The 18,512-nt window shown below is 37.2% G+C and overlaps 2 pseudogenes; one reads left to right on the top strand and one right to left on the bottom strand.

Moving 5' to 3' along the window:
* Nucleotides 1-1,610: 1,610 nt before the first annotated feature.
* LOC116747048 lies at nt 1,611-15,879 on the bottom strand (annotated as a pseudogene).
* A 43-nt stretch (nt 15,880-15,922) lies between these two features.
* LOC116747047 lies at nt 15,923-16,732 on the top strand (annotated as a pseudogene).
* Nucleotides 16,733-18,512: the final 1,780 nt, after the last annotated feature.

Below are 18,512 nucleotides of genomic sequence, written 5' to 3'. Positions count from 1 at the left end.
AATAAATGCTGGAGAGGGTGTGGAGAAAAGGGAACACTCTTTCACTGCTGGTGGGTATGTGAATTGGTACAGCCACTATTGAGAATAGTATGGATGTTCCTTAAAAAACTACAAATAGAACTACCATATGACCCAGCAATCCCACTATTGGGCATATACCCTGAGAAACCCATAATTCAAAAAGAGTCATGTACCAAAATGTTCATTCATTGCAGCTCTATTTACAAGAGCCAGGACATGGAAGCAACCTAAGTGTCCATCAACAGATGAATGGATAAAGAAGATGTGTCACATATATACAATGGAATATTACTCATCCATAAAAAGAAACGAAATTGAGTTATTTGTAGTGAGGTGGATGGACCTAGAGTCTGTCATACAGAGTAAAGTAAGCGAGAAAGAGAAAAACAAATACCATATGCTAACACATATATATGGAATCTAAGGAAAAAAAATGTCATGAAGAATCTAGGGGTAAGACGGGAATAAAGACACCGACCTACTAGAAAATGGACTTGAGGATATGGGGAGCCGGAAGGGTAAGCTGTAACAAAGTGAGAGAGTGGCATGGACATATATACACTACCAAACGTGAAATAGATAGCTAGTGGGAAGCAGCCGCATAGCACAGGGAGATCAACTCGGTGCTTTGTGACCGCCTAGAGGGTTGGGATAGGGAGGGTGGGAGGGAGGGAGATGCAAGAGGGAAGAGATATGGGAACATATGTATATGTATAACTGATTCACTTTGTTATAAAGCAGAAACTAACACACCATTGTAAAGCAATTATACTCCAATAAAGATGTTAAAAAAAAAGAAATAGTTTGGTAATACTGGAAATCAAACCAATTTTTACAACCATATCCTAATGATGAGCAAAAAATATTCACTTATTCAACAGTGTATTTTCTTAGCCAAAACATTCAATGTGGCTCATACTTCTTTTTTAGATGATGTTAAAATAATGTAATATATGATATTTCCCATGTGTTGCCAAATATGATAGTAAAAGTGTGGTAATAAAATTCCATAGGCTAAACTAGAGGAAATCAACGAAAGTAATATGTAAAGCAAAATATGAGAGAACATTTCAGTGAGTATGTTTGATATGCTTTATCATTTATTTCATTATTATCCTGTTATATTTAGTTATTTACTATGGAAAAGAGAGAGATAAATTGTATACCATCCAGTCAATTTATTGACTATTACCTATAGAACATGTATGTACCTATATTTTGCATAAAAAAAAAATTGTTCATTTATATAACAATTGCTCTGTGTAGAGTTAATGGTAGTCAACCTTAAGCTCTATTCTATTTTCAGACCAACCATGAATCTTTGGTTCAGAGTACACATAAAATATTGTCTCGTAACCCTTAAATTTGTAATCAAATATTTTTTAACAGTAAACATCATGAAATTGAGGAGAAGCTAAACTAATTTCCTAAGACAAACTAGCTATGAAATCTAAACAAAATATTCCTTAGATTCTCATTTTTTAGTAACAGCTTCACAAATGACTTGGAAAATCAGTCTAGAGATAAGTTTAATAAACTGCTTTTTCCCATATTCTTGAAGCTAATCATTCTTGAGAAATAATCTAGCATCACCTGTCTTTGAGTATCACAATAAAGGCAGAATTTGATATTAAACTCTTCATTCTGGATTCTGGATTAGTCCTGGACTGATCAAGAGTCATTTCCTTTTCAGAATCCTTATTAGTGAGTTTAAGCAAGTATGTGTGAGCCCTATCTTCTATTTTAGGCCTGCAGTCTTTTCTGGTAGAGAGGTCTGTTGTGCTTCTCCATCTCAGCTATACTCACTATGGCTTTTGTTTTTAAGAACTGGCATACCAGAAGTAATGCAGACGTAACCTCTCAGAGCAGCCAAGGAAGCATCAGTGGAATAAAAAATGGAAATCAATGGGAACCCCTCAGGAATTACAGAATAAAAGATTATAGGTGCTGCCTCTGAGTCAGCCTTCAATGCCCAATGTAAGGGTGTTTCTCAAAGATGTTCTCTGATACTTCTTGAGCTGCAGCCAGCGTCTTGGCTCTTCAGCCCTAGTCCTGCAGGATCTAGGAATGGGGACCTCTTCACCACCTCCTTGTCCTACTCCAAGAAATTTATAAAAGAAGGGTCAATAATTGCTTTCTTAGCCCTGCTATCACAAAAGTCACCCTGTAGCAACTTAGCATAGCACCGAAAAGTCTTTTGATATCTGAAGAGGTAATTTTTTTATGTTTCTATGTTTATTTTTGACTTATAGTTGAGGTAAAGAAATGAAGCTGTAAGCTCTCTCAGTACTGGAGTGTATAATTGAGAAAAGCCTTTTGTGATTTGAAATATTTTCCTACCTCTGGCAGGTGAATGAATTAGATTATACAGTCTTCAAAATTAATGGAGCTTTATGTTAATGGATTTATAGAGATTTATAAATGCTTCTCTATATCTAGCAGTTCCAAAGATTTACAGAAAAAAAAGAAACTGAAACTTTAGATGTGCTAGCCTTTGAAGAGAAAAAAAACTTTTCTTACAGAAATTTTGAGCATCTGTTTTTTTTTTTTTTTGCGATACGTGGGCCTCTCACTGTTGTGGCCTCTCCTGTTGCGGAGCACAGGCTCCGGACGTGCAGGTTCAGCGGCCATGGCTCATGGGTCCAGCCACTCCGTGGCACATGGGATCCTCCCGGACCGGGGCACGAACCCATGTCCCCTGCATCGGCAGGCGGACTCTCAACCACTGTGCCACCAGGGAAGCCCTGAGCATCTTTATATAGAAACCCAAGTTCATATATTCAAAGTGAATCTTTTTACAAATTAGACTGGTTTCAGAACAGCTATATGCCTTTTCTCTAATTTTTATAAGTGTTAAATATAATATAATCAATGAATTTTATTTTTTATTATATTTAGGTTTGTTTTTTCAGGAAGAGACTGGTAATTCTGAGCTTCATAAACTTTTTATATTGGCCTATTGATCAGATAAGCAAATTTAGTTCTATACACTGATTAGGATTGTGAAAAATTTTAAACTATGTGTTCATAATTCTGACAAAGCTTTTTTTTTTTTTTTTTTTTTTTTTGGCGATACGTGGGCCTCTCACTGTTGTGGCCTCTCCTGTCGCGGAGCCCAGGCTCGGGACACGCAGGCTCAGCGGCCATGGCTCACGGGCCCAGCCACTCCGCAGCATGTGGGATCTTCCCGGACCGGGGCACGAACCTGTGTCCCCTGCACTGGCGGGTGGACTCTCAACCACTGCACCACCAGGGAAGCCCTGACAAAGCTTTTATGTGAACTGTAATTATGTACAAAGTAGTATAGAGGTCTGAACGTGATTTCAAAGATTCTTATGTAGACGCATGAGCTTTGCTCATCTGCTACTTGTTTTGCATGACAGATGTTTTCTTTGTGAAAAAGAAGTTAGTTCAGTTGGTTAAAGGATACAGTTTCTGTGGGTAACTTAGACTCTACTAAATTAACAATAGCAGAAAAGCACAACTGTGTATACAAGGTAATGGGATGTGTTTTATTAAAAAAATGAGAGTAGTTTGTAAAACAAGGTATTTGCTTCAAAATGTGAAAGAGGTTAATAAAAGACATAACCTGAATAGACATAGAAAGTTGCAGAATTTTTGCAGGAAAAAAATTTAGTCTTGGCTTATAATAACTGCAAATAATGGAGCTGAAAAGAAACACTGAAATGTATTAACATTTTGACAAACTTTGCTCGATGTTGATGGGCTTACTCGCAAGATGATTTATAAAGAAAGGAGCTCATGAATCTTATTTGGTTTTCTCTTTGTTAAGATGAAAATTGATCTTGAAGTTTTTAGTCTTAACAAGGAGTATTAAAAAGGTTACTCTGTGTGTAATCTGCTCAGAAAGCAGAGATTCAGTATCTCAACCAGAAAAATTTCACTGCTCTGTGTTGAATTTATTGAGCTTTATAACAGGAGTAAGCAATTTTTTTTCTGTAAAGGGTCAGATGATAAAGATTTTAATCTTCTCAGATTATAAGGACTGTAAGATCTGTCACAACTACTTTGTCACTGTAGTGGGAAAGTAGCCATAAATATGTTTAAAAATTATTAAGTATGGACATGTTCAATAAAGCTTTATTTATGAGCATTGAAATTTCATATAACTTTCACATGTCACAAAATGTTATTACTATTTTAATTTTTTTCAACATTAAAAAATGTAAAAACTATTCTTAGCTTATAAACTCTACCCATGAATTCACGACCAGATCTATGGATCATGGTTTGCTAACTTCTGTGATAGATTTAAAAAAAAATAACAGAACATTTTTGAAAGAGCTAAAATTTCTTAGAACCATGTAACCTTTTTCTATATTTATTTAAAAATATTGTCACTTTGATTAAATAGATAAGCAAATATTGTTTCTCAGGTGCCTGTCATTTCATCTTAATCAAGTACTTAAATCTCCTTTGATAACTATTTTGATTTTGTCTTCTCAAGATCAGACCCTTAATTCAAAAAAATTAAGATAACTTTATAGCTGAAAATATCTTTTAGATTTCCCAGTGTGCCCTAGAAAATCACAAAGATTTTTTCTTTCTCCTTATTAAGAAAAAAAGATACTATAAATACTTAGGTAGGTTTATTTGGTCTGCTCCATATTTATTAATTAGCTCAATACTATTATAAGAGATGAATGAGAATAATAATTAAAAAGATTAGAGGAGCTCATCCTTACCTAGGTTAATTTTATACATGTAAAATGCTTTTAATAGTAAAATTTAAGGGTATTTGTCAATGTGCTCACTATTCATAATATCTGGTTCATACCCCCAAGGGAAAAGGGATGAAAATCTTATGAAATAGTTCTGTGTTGTACACTCCAACGGCTCTTTTCCATTTTGATATTATTGATTACTGTAATAAATTAACAACAGCCATTTACTCTCATATACAGGTGAACTTTGCTTTTCTCTGATTCTTACTTAAAACATGAGTTAGAACTCATGTTTTCAACAAAGAAGGTCAGTCTCTGTGTCTCAAGAAAAGGACTCTACCAGATATCTTAACTAGTACATCAAAGAAGACATCAAAGAATAGACTTTTGGCTGAAGATTGTTAATCTGGTATCACTTAGAAACCTTTCCAACTATACCAGAGGACTGAGTCAAGCTTTCCAGGACTATTTTATTTCGTAACAAGATGACTTCAGGGAAGCAGACTGCTGATTTGAGATCCAGGGGAACAAGAATTAATTACATTGGACTAAATAAACTGATGGGAAAATTTTAATAGCAGTTATTTGTTTGGAATATTTTTTATGTCGTTTTAATGCTCTATTGACTGATGAATATATAATAACTCACTTTTTCTTCCTTCCAGATCTCTTACCCTCAATTTAGATTATGCTTTTATAAATGGAAATGAAGCATTTAAAAATGGAATCTAATTTCCAATGAAGTCTTATAGTTCGCAAACAAATATTCTTAATGAGTTTTCTTATTTTTTTTTTCTGGTAATAGTTATACAAAAAAAATTAATAAAGAGAAACCTTAATTAAATAGAATTGGGAGACCAGAACGGGGAGCTCTCATGCCCAGCAAGGATAGCCCAGCCCAACAGGAAGAAGAGAGTCCTCTTCTTTCCTGGCAAGGACTCAGCCAATGAAAAGCCCTGAACTTTTTGTTTACTATAGCCCTCCCAACTTCCTTTTCCTCTCTGTAAAAGTGTTTTTATTCCTTCACCCTGCAGGGGGACTTGTCTGGGGCTCACCATGGTTGTAGACTCTGAATTGCAATTCTCTGCTGATCCTGAATAGTTCTATATTTGCTGGAGAAATATGTGGCAATCTATTGATTTCAGGTCAACGTTTTGGTGGCCCATGTGGGGACCATTGAAGACTCCCAGTGGTTCCAGGCCTGGTGAGCACAAGGTGCAGTACCCACAACTGAGCCCATTGTCACTCATTGCTTTTCTCGCTGACCCTGGAGTTTGAAGGTATGTCTTTCTCCTGGATCAGAGCTCATGTTCTCTTTGTGTTTGATGCTCTCCAGGCTTTATTTGGGATCTATTTAAAGGTTTCTGGTTAAGGCCTTGTTCTGTATGCGAGTACTTAAGTTTGATACTTCGCTCTTATCTTGAGATCAGACTGTTTCAATCAAAGCTGGCTGAAAATGCCTTTGGCCTAGTTCCTTTGGGAAGGGGCTGCTTTGAATAAAACTATACCAGTTTTTCAGACTTTGGCCTATTCCTTTGGAAGGGCTGTCTTCTGGGGACTGGCTAAAAAAGGCCAGGTCCTCCAGGACAGGGCTGTCTCCTTAAAACTGGCTGGGATTGGCTTGAAAGCTGTGTGAATTGAGCCGTTTGAGCTGTTTGAAGATTGATCTTTACTCTAGAGGAAAAACCTCTGAGAAGGCACTCCTAATTATCTAAATATCTTGAAACCCTCCCCCCAACTCCAGCTGATTTCATGTTTAAAAACCATGGCCCTTCCTCATGTGCATTTCTAACTAAATGGACTCGCCTGACCAAAGGCAATTTAGAGTATCAATGTCCATAATTGGGTGTGGTTTGTCCTGGAACCCCAAGCAATAAACACTGTTATCACTCCACATTTTGTTTCTAACCCTGTTGTTACTAACTCTGTTGTTAATATCATCCATTCCCACCAGAAGTAAATTCTTTACTGTAATGGACTTAAGCAATGCATTCTTTAGTATCCCAGTAGATGAAGCTAGCCAATACCCTTTTGCCTTCAAAAGAAGAAAAACAACTCACCTGGAGAGTAATGCCTCAGGGTTTTACTGAGAGTCCTTATTTCCATCAAATCCTGAAGGCTGATCTGGATGACATAAACTTCCCTAGAGGCTCTACTTTGTTGCAATATATGGATGATTTGCTTCCTTGCTCTCCTTCTTAAGCCTCTTCACAGGAAGACAGCATCCACTTGCTAAGGCTTTTAGCCTTAAAGGGACATAAGGTCATCAAAGAAAAAATGCAGTTTGCCCAAACTCTGCTTTGATATTTAGGGTATCTAATATCAAAACAAGGGCTACACCAAGATCCAAATAGACTTCATGATGTCCTAAGCTTCCCAAAACCTGAAACTAAGTGCCAACTGTAAGGTTTATTCAGACTAGTTGGTTATTGCCAAAACTGGATTCCAAATTTCTCTCTTACGGCCAAACGCCTATATGCTTTACTCAACAGTAACAACTCAAACCCAATTTTATGGGACAAACCAGATGACATAGTTTTTAAGGCATTAAGGGAGAGTTTGATGAACCTGCCCTTGGGCATCTCAATTATCAGAGTCCCTTTTCCTTGGGGTTCTCACCAAAAAGCACAGGGACCCATAGGGTATTATAGCCAGCCACTGGAACCTGTGGATATGCCCCTTGCCTTAGAGCCATTACTGCCCCTTTCCTTTTTATTAAGGCAACTGAGAAAATTGTTCTGGGATCTCCTTTAACCATTTTTGTATCTCATGCTGTAGAAATTCTCCTGAATTCTCATCACATTCAACATTTCTTGGGCAGCCACTTCACCTCCTATGAAGTCCTTTTGTTAACTGCCCCTCCGTAACTCTTGTACATTGCAATAACCTTACAACACCAATGAAATCCCTCACAACTGCTTAATGCTGACAGACCACCTCTTGATTCCTTGTAATGACCTACAGAAAATTCCACTGGGTAACATTTACTTCTCATGGTTCACTGATGGTCTTATTTAAAAGGTAACAATGGCAAATATTGTGCTGTGTAGGCTACTGCAACTCCTTTTGAGGTTGCTGAGGCAGCATCTTTACCTGTGGCCACTTTGGCCCAACAGGCTGAATTATATGCTCTTACAGGGTCTTGTACTTTAGCTAAGGAAGAAACTGACAATAGTTATACTCATAGTAGATATGCTTTCAGAGTAGTTCATGATTTTGGAATATTGTGGAAATAACATGGCTTCCATACTTCCCGTGGAAATAAAATTAAAACTGACCCCTATGTTCAGGACTGGACCGAAGCCTTTCCTTGCAGATAGGCTACTGCCTTTTCTATGGCTGAAGTCCTTTTGGGAAGGATTAACCCTACCTGGAAGAACTCTTCTTGAAATTCAAAGTAATCAAGGAACCCATTTTACTGGCCAGATGCTTCAACAAGTCTGTGCTGTTTGGCCAGTTTTACAAAACTTTCACTGTGCTTACCACCCTCAATCCTCTGATGTAATAGAACACACTAATAGCATTATTAAGACTCACTTGGCAAAATTTGTAGAGGCCCTCCAAATACCTTGGCCAAAAGCATTGCCATTAGTCTTTCTAAATCTCAGATCCACCCCTTTTGGAACTCATAAACTCTTTGAGAGAGTCACAGGATACCCAATGCACTTGGCTCCTGCTTTTTTTTTTTTTGCTGCACTGGGCAGGCATGCGGGATCTTAGTTCCCCAACCAGGGATCAAACCCATGCCCCCTGCAGTGGAAGCACAGATTCTTAACCACTGGACTGCCAGGGAAGTCCCACTTGGCTCCTGCTTTTGACCCACAGCCGATAAGAGGAGAGATACTACAATATTTCAATGATTTAATTGCTTCTACTAAAAATAACCATGTTTTGGTAGAGTAATCTTTTCACAGTGCGCCCTCAGGAGATGAACACCTTAAGCACCGTACTGTGAAACCTGGAGGTTTTGTCTATTGGAAAAGATACTTCCAAAAGAACTCCCTTTAACCTCAATGGATAGGCCCCTATCAGGTACTATGGATAGGCCCCTATCAGGTACGCAATCAGGGTTGCGACCAACCCTTGTGTCGCAAAACTCCAAGGAACAGACTCTTGGATTCGTGTGGCACACTTAAAAAAAGTTCCGGACCCTGACTGGACCTGCATATCATCTGGTGACCTGAAAGTAAAGATTTCCCAGAATTGGAGCAGATGACATCTGATGAAACAGCTTTCTCAAGATATCCAGGCCAGGCCTGTCAGAAGTTTGTTACCAAACCTTTGATGATGACATAACACTCAGATGATCTCCAGTGTTTATGATCTTGGTAACATATGGACTTTACATAAAAAGTGCCTGAGAGTTCTCCCTCCCACTCCTCATTACTCAAACATGACCTTAATAGGTTTCCAATCTGTACACTCTCCCTCCAGTGTGAGACACTACAGCCAGGAAAGATTTTTCCTGGAATTACGGGGCAAAAAACCACTGAAACTAGAAAACCTGACTCTTGATCAGGAATGCTTTCAGAGAAAGATCTTGATCAAAATGGGGAAATGTAAAAAATTTAAAAACAGAAACCTCAATTAATAGAGTTGGGAGACCAGAAGGAGGAATTCTCACACCCTGCAAGGATAGCAGAGCCCAACAGGAGGAAGAAAGTCCTGTTCTTCCCTGGCAAGTACTCAGCCACTGAAAAGCCTTGGACTCTTTGTTTATTATAGTCCTCCCAACTTCCTTTTCCACTCTATAAAAGCATTCTCCTCCCCTTGCCATGCAGGGGGACTTGGTTGTAGACCCCAAAATGCAATTCCCTGCTGGTCTTGAATAAACCCACCTTTACTGGAGAAGTATTTGGCTATCTATTGATTTCAGGCCAATAGTTATTTTCATTATTTCAGTAAGAATCAGCCTCCATTTTAACTCAAGTTAGAAAAAAGTTGATTGTTCAACCAAAAACATACTACAGTGTTATATTTGAGAATGAATCACTTTTAGTTGGATACAGCAAGCCCACTGTTAAAGAACAAAGATACCAGTGCCTACAAAACTATCACAGGAAACTGGTCTGGTACTTGGCTTATAGGGCTCCAGCCTCACAAGTGACAAATAAAGTCACTTTCTGGCAGGCCAGGAACCTTAGCATATTTGGGGGACCTTGAAAAGAGAAGAATTTACTAATTCTATGGGTACTACAATAAAATCTAGGGGAGAGATTTTCTTAGCCTTAACTTCCTAGCCTAGACTTTATAGATTCTTTTAAATGGTCCAATCTTGGATTCTTTAATAAAATTTACAAACAAAAGCTAATAGTTTTAAGCAGACTCACAGATATAGAGAATAAACTAGTGGTTACCAGTGGGGAGGGGGTGGGGGAGGGGCAATATAGAGGTAGGGGATTAAGAGGTACAAACTACAAGGTATAAAATAAGCTATAAGTATATATTGTATTGTATATCATGGAGAATATAGCCAACATCTTATAGTAACTATAAATGGAGTATAACCTTTAAAAACTGAATCACTCTATTGTACACCTGTAACTTACATAATATTGTACAGCAACTATACTTCAATTTTAAAAAAAGCTAATAGTTTTGCCTCAGTATCTGTTAAATACTATATGATCTAAGAAGCTTATATAGTTATTTAACACCACTTATTGGATCTGTGAAAATAATCAGTCTAAACTCTAATGAGGCCAACATTTTTTTCTGATCAGTATTTGGAAATTATTTATGACCAAAACAGGGAATGCTATGGACTAAAAGTTTGTGTCCCTCCAAAATTCAAAAGTTGAAATCCCCATCACCAATGTGATGGTATTTGGTGACGGGGCCTTTGGGATGTAATTAGGTCATGAAGGTAGAACCCTCATGAATGGGATTAGTGCCCACTCCCCACTCAGTCCCCCTACATCCTACTGGTTCACTCTGGGGTTCCTCCCGTGTCCTTGGGCATCAGAGTTCCCCACCAGAGGCCAGCAGGCACCCTAGTTGTGGGGAGATGCTAACTCTGCATCTTCCCACACCACCATCTTGACTCTGCCTCCATTGATTGATTTAAGGTGAGAGAGACAGAGAGAGAGAGAGAGAGAGAGAGAGAGAGAGAGTGTTTTGTGTGTATAGGAGGGATATTTTCAGACACATTTTTGGAAGTTCATACTAGTCAAAGGATTGAATAGATTAAAAGGGGATGATTTGGACAATTTGGTTAGAGGGAAACTATCTATAGCACTATTTTATTTGTGGACCTCCAGAGATAGTGAATAAGAATGGTGGTAATGGAGATGGGAAAAGTGGACATCTTGAATATGTAACAGCCTGAAAACTAGGTCTTTTATGTGTGCAATTTAGTGGACATTAATGCTTTTCATTAAGATAAAATATGTTAAAAGAGGTGGGTCAGCGTTGGGGAGGTTATATGTACAGTATGGGGAATTTTTAAATGTGAGTATCCTTTGAAATATAAATAAAAACCTGAAATTTCAAGAAAGCATTTAGGTCTGGATCTCTGAGGAGAGTTCTCAGAGATACAAGTCTGTGAGTCATTACAAACTTTTGAACCAGTTAAGACAGAGAAAAGAGCTCACAAATATATAAGCCTGGTAAAGAGGAACTGGTACTAAGCCCCAAAAGAAGTTAAAATTAAATTAAGAATAAATATTTTTGTAAACATATTTTTAAAACAGGATTCCTTATGAGAATACAAATAATAAATGGCTTTAATACGATAAAGGTTTCTTTCTTTCTCACCTAAAATAAGTTATGTATATGCAATACAGGGCTAGTTTGGTAGTTCCTTAGCAAGTGATTTTGATGATCAGGTTTTCTGGTTTCAAGATTCCTGCTGTAGCCCTAACCTCATGTCCTTATTCCAGGAAGGATGGAGAATATCCAGAAGACTTACCTAATTTATGCTTCATCTTGTTGTTCACTCTTGGGCACAATGGCACTGGGAAATTTAGTTTTGGGATGGGCACATTGCAATCTAGAATGAAATGCGCTTTCTGTTAGTAAAGAAGGAGGGAATAGAAATTGGGGAGACAAGCAGTTGTCTTGGCTATAAATATACATGGGAAAATCATTCTCATACACTACTTTTTATGGTGTATATTAGTACAGACTTTCTGAGTGAAAATTTGGCAAATTATATTCAAATATTTAAAATTTTTATACACTTTTGATGGAGATTTTTAATTTTAGGAAGTTGTTCTAATAAAACAGAGTAATTCTGTCTCACCAACTAGACTTGGGAAGTTCACAGCTATGGTCATCTTGGTATTTAGGTTGGAAACAATCCAAATGTCAAGAAGACCAGTCAAAGTTGTAGGTTCTGGATATCAACTAATTATTTCTTGAATGGGGTGTGGGATATAGATATGCCCCTTAATGTAATTCAAATTGTAGGTCTTGATCCCTTTATTTTAATAATAAGGCTTAAGTAATACTAAACTTAAGACTTTGCTCTTAAGTTTTGTTATCTTGTATGGGGTCAGCTTTCCCAGAATAATCTGCTTTCACTCTCACTTTTCCAATGCTCTATACCTTGCTATCTATTAAATATTGTATATTGGTCTGGTCTGTTATCATTACTGGAGGTAAGTAAGCCTTATCATCATCTAGTTATATTTAGTGTCCTCATTCAGAGATTTCATGTCTTGGTCAATGAAGAATATGGTATTTGGTTCATTCTTCATCTTACAAAAACCAGTTGAAATTTCTTTCTTCCTGTATATGGTGGGAGACTACCAATTATAATCAACTTGTTTCTGTAGGGTCTTAATTTTCCTAAACATAACAAATATTGAGAAAGGTACAACTTTACTCTTCCTAAAAATATAATTAGTTAACAGGAAAAAGAATGTTATATACATTACTCTCCCTTATCATTAAAATTAAACAATAAATTAAATAAAAATTACAATATCACCTTTCACTTATAACTTTCTTGTTTTTAAACTTCATACTAAACTTTCCTTTTATGATTATAACTAAAGACTTATGCTTTCATTCACTTACTCAACTTGTTCCAAATAATTACAGTAGTATTTTCTCTGTTACACATACATTGTCAAAATTTAGACAATGAGAATCCTTTTTTAACTGAGCTCATTTGTCCTTGTACTATCCAAGTCATCTTTGAAATCCTCCTCACTTTTGGGCAGCCATATGTTCCAGGTCACAGGATCAGCTATTACCCAGGAAGTGCTAGTCCATTTTACGAAGGCAGAAGAAAAGGCACTAAAAAAATAAGTTCTGGGCGTTGGGGGCTGCATGTCAGATTTTTCCACATGAGTAAGTCTGGTAGATAGGATGAGATTAATGCTGGGTCAAATTCTAGCTAAAACTAGAAAAGAAACTACTTTTAAAAGGGCCATGAGTTCCCATTTCCAGTTTGTTATTAATTCTTTATTTTGTGGTGTGAAGTTTATTTTACCAAGGACATACACACTTAGACTATTAATCCTTCCCCAAAGTTTTAAATATGTTTCCCCCTTTAAAAAATAATTCTTGTGTCTCATTGACTTCCAGTTTAGTGTCACCTCCTTATCTTTCACTATTGGTTATAGTAAGAGAAAGAAATGTTCTCTGATGTGTCTATGGTTTTCAGTCATCTTATTGATACGTAGTGAAATAAAACATGTAGAAAGAAAAGTTCACTTAACTTTCACGTCCTACAAACGAAGTTCTAGTTAATCCAAGACTGAAGTAATTATTTTAAAAGTAAAATGTCAAAATATGCACTGTCATAATTATGTTTATGACATATATTAAATGAATGCTTTAAGTTAAAAACTCATTCTATGGAGTTATTTTTAGCAAATATAATAATGAACACCACTTAGTGTGCTGTTATGAAGCACACCATTTGTTATTTTGGAGGTCTTACTAATCCTTGTGCAAATATGAAATGCAAATACATAATTAGCTAATTTATTAATCATTCATTTGAAATATTTATTGATTATGTACTCTGTGTCAAACATTCTTCAAGGTCTAGGGATACGATAATAAATAAAATACTTAAAATTCTCTCCTCCTCAAAGTTACAAAACAGTTGAGAAAACATCCAGTTAAATAAATGGTTATAATGTAGCTTGATGAATGATAACATTCATCCATAGGGTAGGAGAAACTAGAATTTTATGGGAACCTATGGCAATGGAACAAAACCTGTCTTAGTGATGGTCTTCCTGAGAATGCCACATTTAGGTTAAGAACTAGAGAATGAACAGGACTTAGCCAGACGGAAGGTGGAGGTTGCATAGTGGAAGTCACAGCCTTGTGGAGTGAACGTCACCGATTTCTAGGAGTCAGACATTATCCAAAAGGAAAAGTAAGTCATTGAAGGGACTTAGGTAGTTAATAATCAGATTTGCATATTTCAAAATATTACTTAGACTGGAAATTGGAACTGTAGAAGGACAGGCCTTGAGGCAACAGAGCAATTAGGAGGCTGTTTCAGAACTGCAGTAAGGGAGGATAACGGCCTAGAACAGTGTGGGGCAAGTGATGATAGAAAGATGGAAAATAAGCCATATCCAAACCATCAAAAAGGTCTATTGAATTTAACATTAACATGTTTCCAGAATCTGATCACTGCTCACCATCTGCCTTGCCACCATCCTGGTACAAGCCAACAACACATCTCATTTCAATTATTGCAATAAACTCTTAGCTAGAGTTGCCAGATTTAGCTGATAAAAATTTCATCTGGCAACACTGCTCCTAACTGTTCTCCCACCTTCTGCCTCTTCTCCATGTCAGTCTTTTCTCAATATGGCAGGTAAGAGTACCATTAGGAAAACACAACTCAATCTTGAAAAGTTCTAAATAGCCCAACTGGTCATGATGTAGTACGTTTTTTATACACTGCTGGGTTAAATTTGCTAATATTTTGTCTAGGATCTTTGCATTTATGTTAATAAGTGCTTTTGTCTCCAATTTCTTTTTCTGTCTGCCATGGTCATGTTTTGCTATTGAGCTTATATTTTCATCATTAAACGAATTGTGGAGTAATCTATTTCTTTTTTCCCCCCCCCCTTCTTTGGAAATGTGTTTTTAAGATTATATTTATCTTCTTTTTGCAATTGGTAGAATTTTCCTGAAAACCTTAGGCCTGGTGTTTGTTATTGTTTTACATTTTAAAATACTGATTCAATTTATTTGTTATAAGACAATGTTTTTGAGTCAATTTTTATAACTTAGTTTCTAGGAAACTATTTTGTCTAAATATTCAATCTTATTGTCATAAAATTTTTCATTGTTCTCTCTTTGTAATCTGAGTTTTACCTCTGCTTATATCCTTTTCCCCTTATATTGTTTATATGTACTGCTGTTCTTCCTGATTAATTTTGCCAGTATCTGTCCGTTATCTTTTTAAAATAATCAATTTCTGTCTTGTTGATTCTCTTTATTTTGTATTTGTTTTGAATCTCATAAATTTCCAATCTTACGTTTATTAACTCCTTACTTCTATATTTGGTTTATTCTATTGTTCATATACTATTCTGTCTATATTGTGTTTTTGAAATTCTCATGTTTTTTTCTTCCTATTTGTCAAAATTTCATGTAACTGTTAGTTAGATTTAGATGTCCAATTGATTTAGTTTATTTTATCTTATACTATTGTGGCAAGAATATTTTATAAGTAGGGCTGTGCAATTCCTATTGATTATTTTGTATGAATTTCCTGAATAATGAGCTGGTTGCCTAAGTAAGATCTCAATGATGAAGAATGGGTGATTAAGTATAATTAGGATATTAAGTGTAATTATCAATTTTAATAGATTTGATATATTTCAGTATTCGTTCTTCTTTTTGAAGCTCAAATGGTCCCATCTTTGGCTAATGGGAGTCCCTTCAAGTTGCCTCCTGTGTTCTTTTATAGTCTGTGATAGAGTCTAGGCACAGGATTTCAGAAATGACAAGATGATCAGGCTCTCCTTGGATACTGCTGGTCACAGATATATTTTTAAGGAGCCCTGGTAATTCTTGTAAGTGGAAACTAGTATTTGGAGATTATATCTGGGTGGTAGGTTTGCAATTTCTACTGGGTTTTCACAGCTTCTTGGGCATTTCAGTAGAGAGCTAAAACACATGTATTTTATTTATTTTACATGGAGAAAAATAAATTTTACCTTTCCACACTACCTGGAGGGGAGTCCATACGGTATAGTCTTCAGTTCCTGTCAGAAAGGCAAACTTTCAGAATGTTCGAAGTCCTTGACATACTGCAAATGAAGGAGGAGGCTGTACTTAAATTCCTTGCTGCAGGAACCTACTTAGGTGGCACCAACCTTGACTTCCAAATGGAACAGTATATCTACAAAAAGAAAAGTGGGGTCATCTACATCATAAGTATGAAAAGAACCTGGGAGAAGATTCTGCTGTCAGCTCATGCCATTGTTGCCAGTGAAAATCCGGCTGATATTGGCGTCATATCCTTCAGGAGTATTGGCCAGCGGGCTACACTGAAAGTTGTAGCTGTCTGTCACTAGGGCCAGTTCTATTAATGGCCACTTCACTCCTGGAAGCTTCACTAATCAGATCCAGGCGGCGTTCCGGGAGCCTCGACTTTTGCTGGTTACTGATCCCAGGGCTGACTGCCAGCCTCTCACAGAGGCGTCTTAAGTTAACTTGTCTACTCTCGTTCTGCGTAACACAAATTCTCCTCTGTGCTATGTGGACATTGCCACCCCTCGCAGCAACAATTGAGCCGCCTCAGTGGGTCTGCTGTGGTGGCTGCTAGGCCCGGAGGTTCTGTGCATGCGTGCCACACCTCTCGCGAGAACTCACGGGAGGTCGTGCGTAATCTCTACTTCCACAGAGATCCTGAGGAGATTGAAAAGGAAGGGTAGGGTGCTGCTGGAAAGGCTGTGACTGAGGAGGAATTTCAGGGTGAATGGACCTCTCCAGTTCCTGAGTTTACTGCTACTAAACCCAAGGTCGCAGCCTAGTCTGAGGGCACGCAGGTGCCCTCTGTGCCTATTCAGCATTTCCTTGGTGAGGATGATAACTGAGTGGTGTTAAGCTGTTCTTCCACGGGCTTTTGAACAGAAAACGGCAATACGGGGCTTCCTTGGTGGCGCAGTGGTTGAGAGTCCGCCTGCCGATGCAAGGGACACGGGTTTGTGCCCCGGTCCGGTAAGATCCCACATGCCGCGGAGCGGCTGGGCCCGTGAGCCATGGCCGTGGAACCTACGCGTCCGGAGCCTGTGCTCCGCAACGGGAGACGCCACAACAGTGAGAGGCCCGCGTACCACAAAAAAAACGGCAATACAAAGTTGACGAAAAAAGAATGTTTCTAAAAAAGTAAGTAAATCAGTAAATTCTAATTTCATAATACTGATTTCCCAAATTTAAATGGAGATTATAGGATTCTGTTTCACATGTCTGATTTGTATGTTTATCTTGTCTTTTATACTGAAAATCTTGGTTCCTAGTAATATAATTACATATATGGTTTAATCTACTCTGTGTGTGGTGGAGTATGTGTGTATTTTTATAAGGATTTTAGAATTATCCCCAAATCAAACTTAATAATAGGACCACTAGCTGCGACTTAAGGTTTTGTGATCTTTATTTTTGGTCCCACTTAGGTATATAAAGTCAACATTCTACTTTAAAATTCATTGAGATAAGTATCTTTGCCATTATGCCACAAATTTGATATAAAGTAGTTATTAGTGAGTTTCAATTTGTTTTTATTTTAGGGATTGCTTCACTTTTTTATTTCATTTAATGTTATTTTTCACGTATATAAAAAATGAAGAAGGTGCTAAGGTCAAAACTATAAAACAAGGCACATTAGAAAATATCTAGTTTTTATCTTAGTTCTTCCCACTACCTCTCTTTTGTCTTCTTCCCTAAGTTTACTATTTCTTTTAATTAATTTTTGGTTTATCCTTCCATTGTTTTTGGAAAATATTAGCAAATATGTATGTACATGTGTATGAGTGTATGAATTCCCACACCTTTGTTACCGAAAAGGTACCCCAAAAGGTGTAACGTATTTCTTTCATTCTTTTTCTTTTTTACAGCTGTTTTGCTTTTGCAATTAGTAGGAAAATTAGTAGCTTTTTGCATAAGTCATTGTATATTTCTGTGAGTGTATCTTAGGAATAGATTCCTAGAAGTGGGATTTCTGGGTCAGAGAGTAAATGCATGTGTAATTTTGCTAATTAATAATTTACTAATATCAAATTCTTAGAGCTGGTATGGTTTTGTTCCATTAGCAATGTATGAAAGTGATTGTTTCTCATGACCTTAACAACAGAGTATGTTGTCAAAGTGTTCTGTTTTTGCCAAGGTTAGAAATGATACCTCAGTGTAGTTCCAATTTTGTATTTCTCTTATTATACATGTATTATATATCTGATCACTTCATATGATTAAGGGCCATTGCTGGTTCTTTTTCCATGAACTGTTTTCCATATCATTTGCCTATTTTTTTCTTTAAAGTATTGGGACTTTTTCTTTTTCTTTTTTAGAAGTTCTTTATATAATAGCAATATTTGCCCTCTATATGTGATATAAGATGCAAATTTTTTTTTTTTTTTTTTTTTTTGCGGTACGCGGGCCTCTCACTGTCGTGGCCTCTCCCACTGCGGAGCACAGGCTTCGGACGCAGAGGCTCAGTAGCCTTGGCTCACCGGCCTAGCCGCTCCGCGGCATGTGGGATCTTCCCGGACCGGGGCACGAACCCCTGTCCCCTGCATTGGCAGGTGGACTCTCAACCACTGCGCCACCAGGGAAGCCTGCACATTTTTAATGTAATCAGATTTATCAAGAATTTCCCTT

Source organism: Phocoena sinus, chromosome X (assembly GCF_008692025.1).
Source record: "Phocoena sinus isolate mPhoSin1 chromosome X, mPhoSin1.pri, whole genome shotgun sequence".
In the NCBI taxonomy this organism is placed as follows: Eukaryota; Metazoa; Chordata; class Mammalia; order Artiodactyla; family Phocoenidae; genus Phocoena; species Phocoena sinus.
This window is presented reverse-complemented; position numbering and strand designations above follow the sequence as displayed.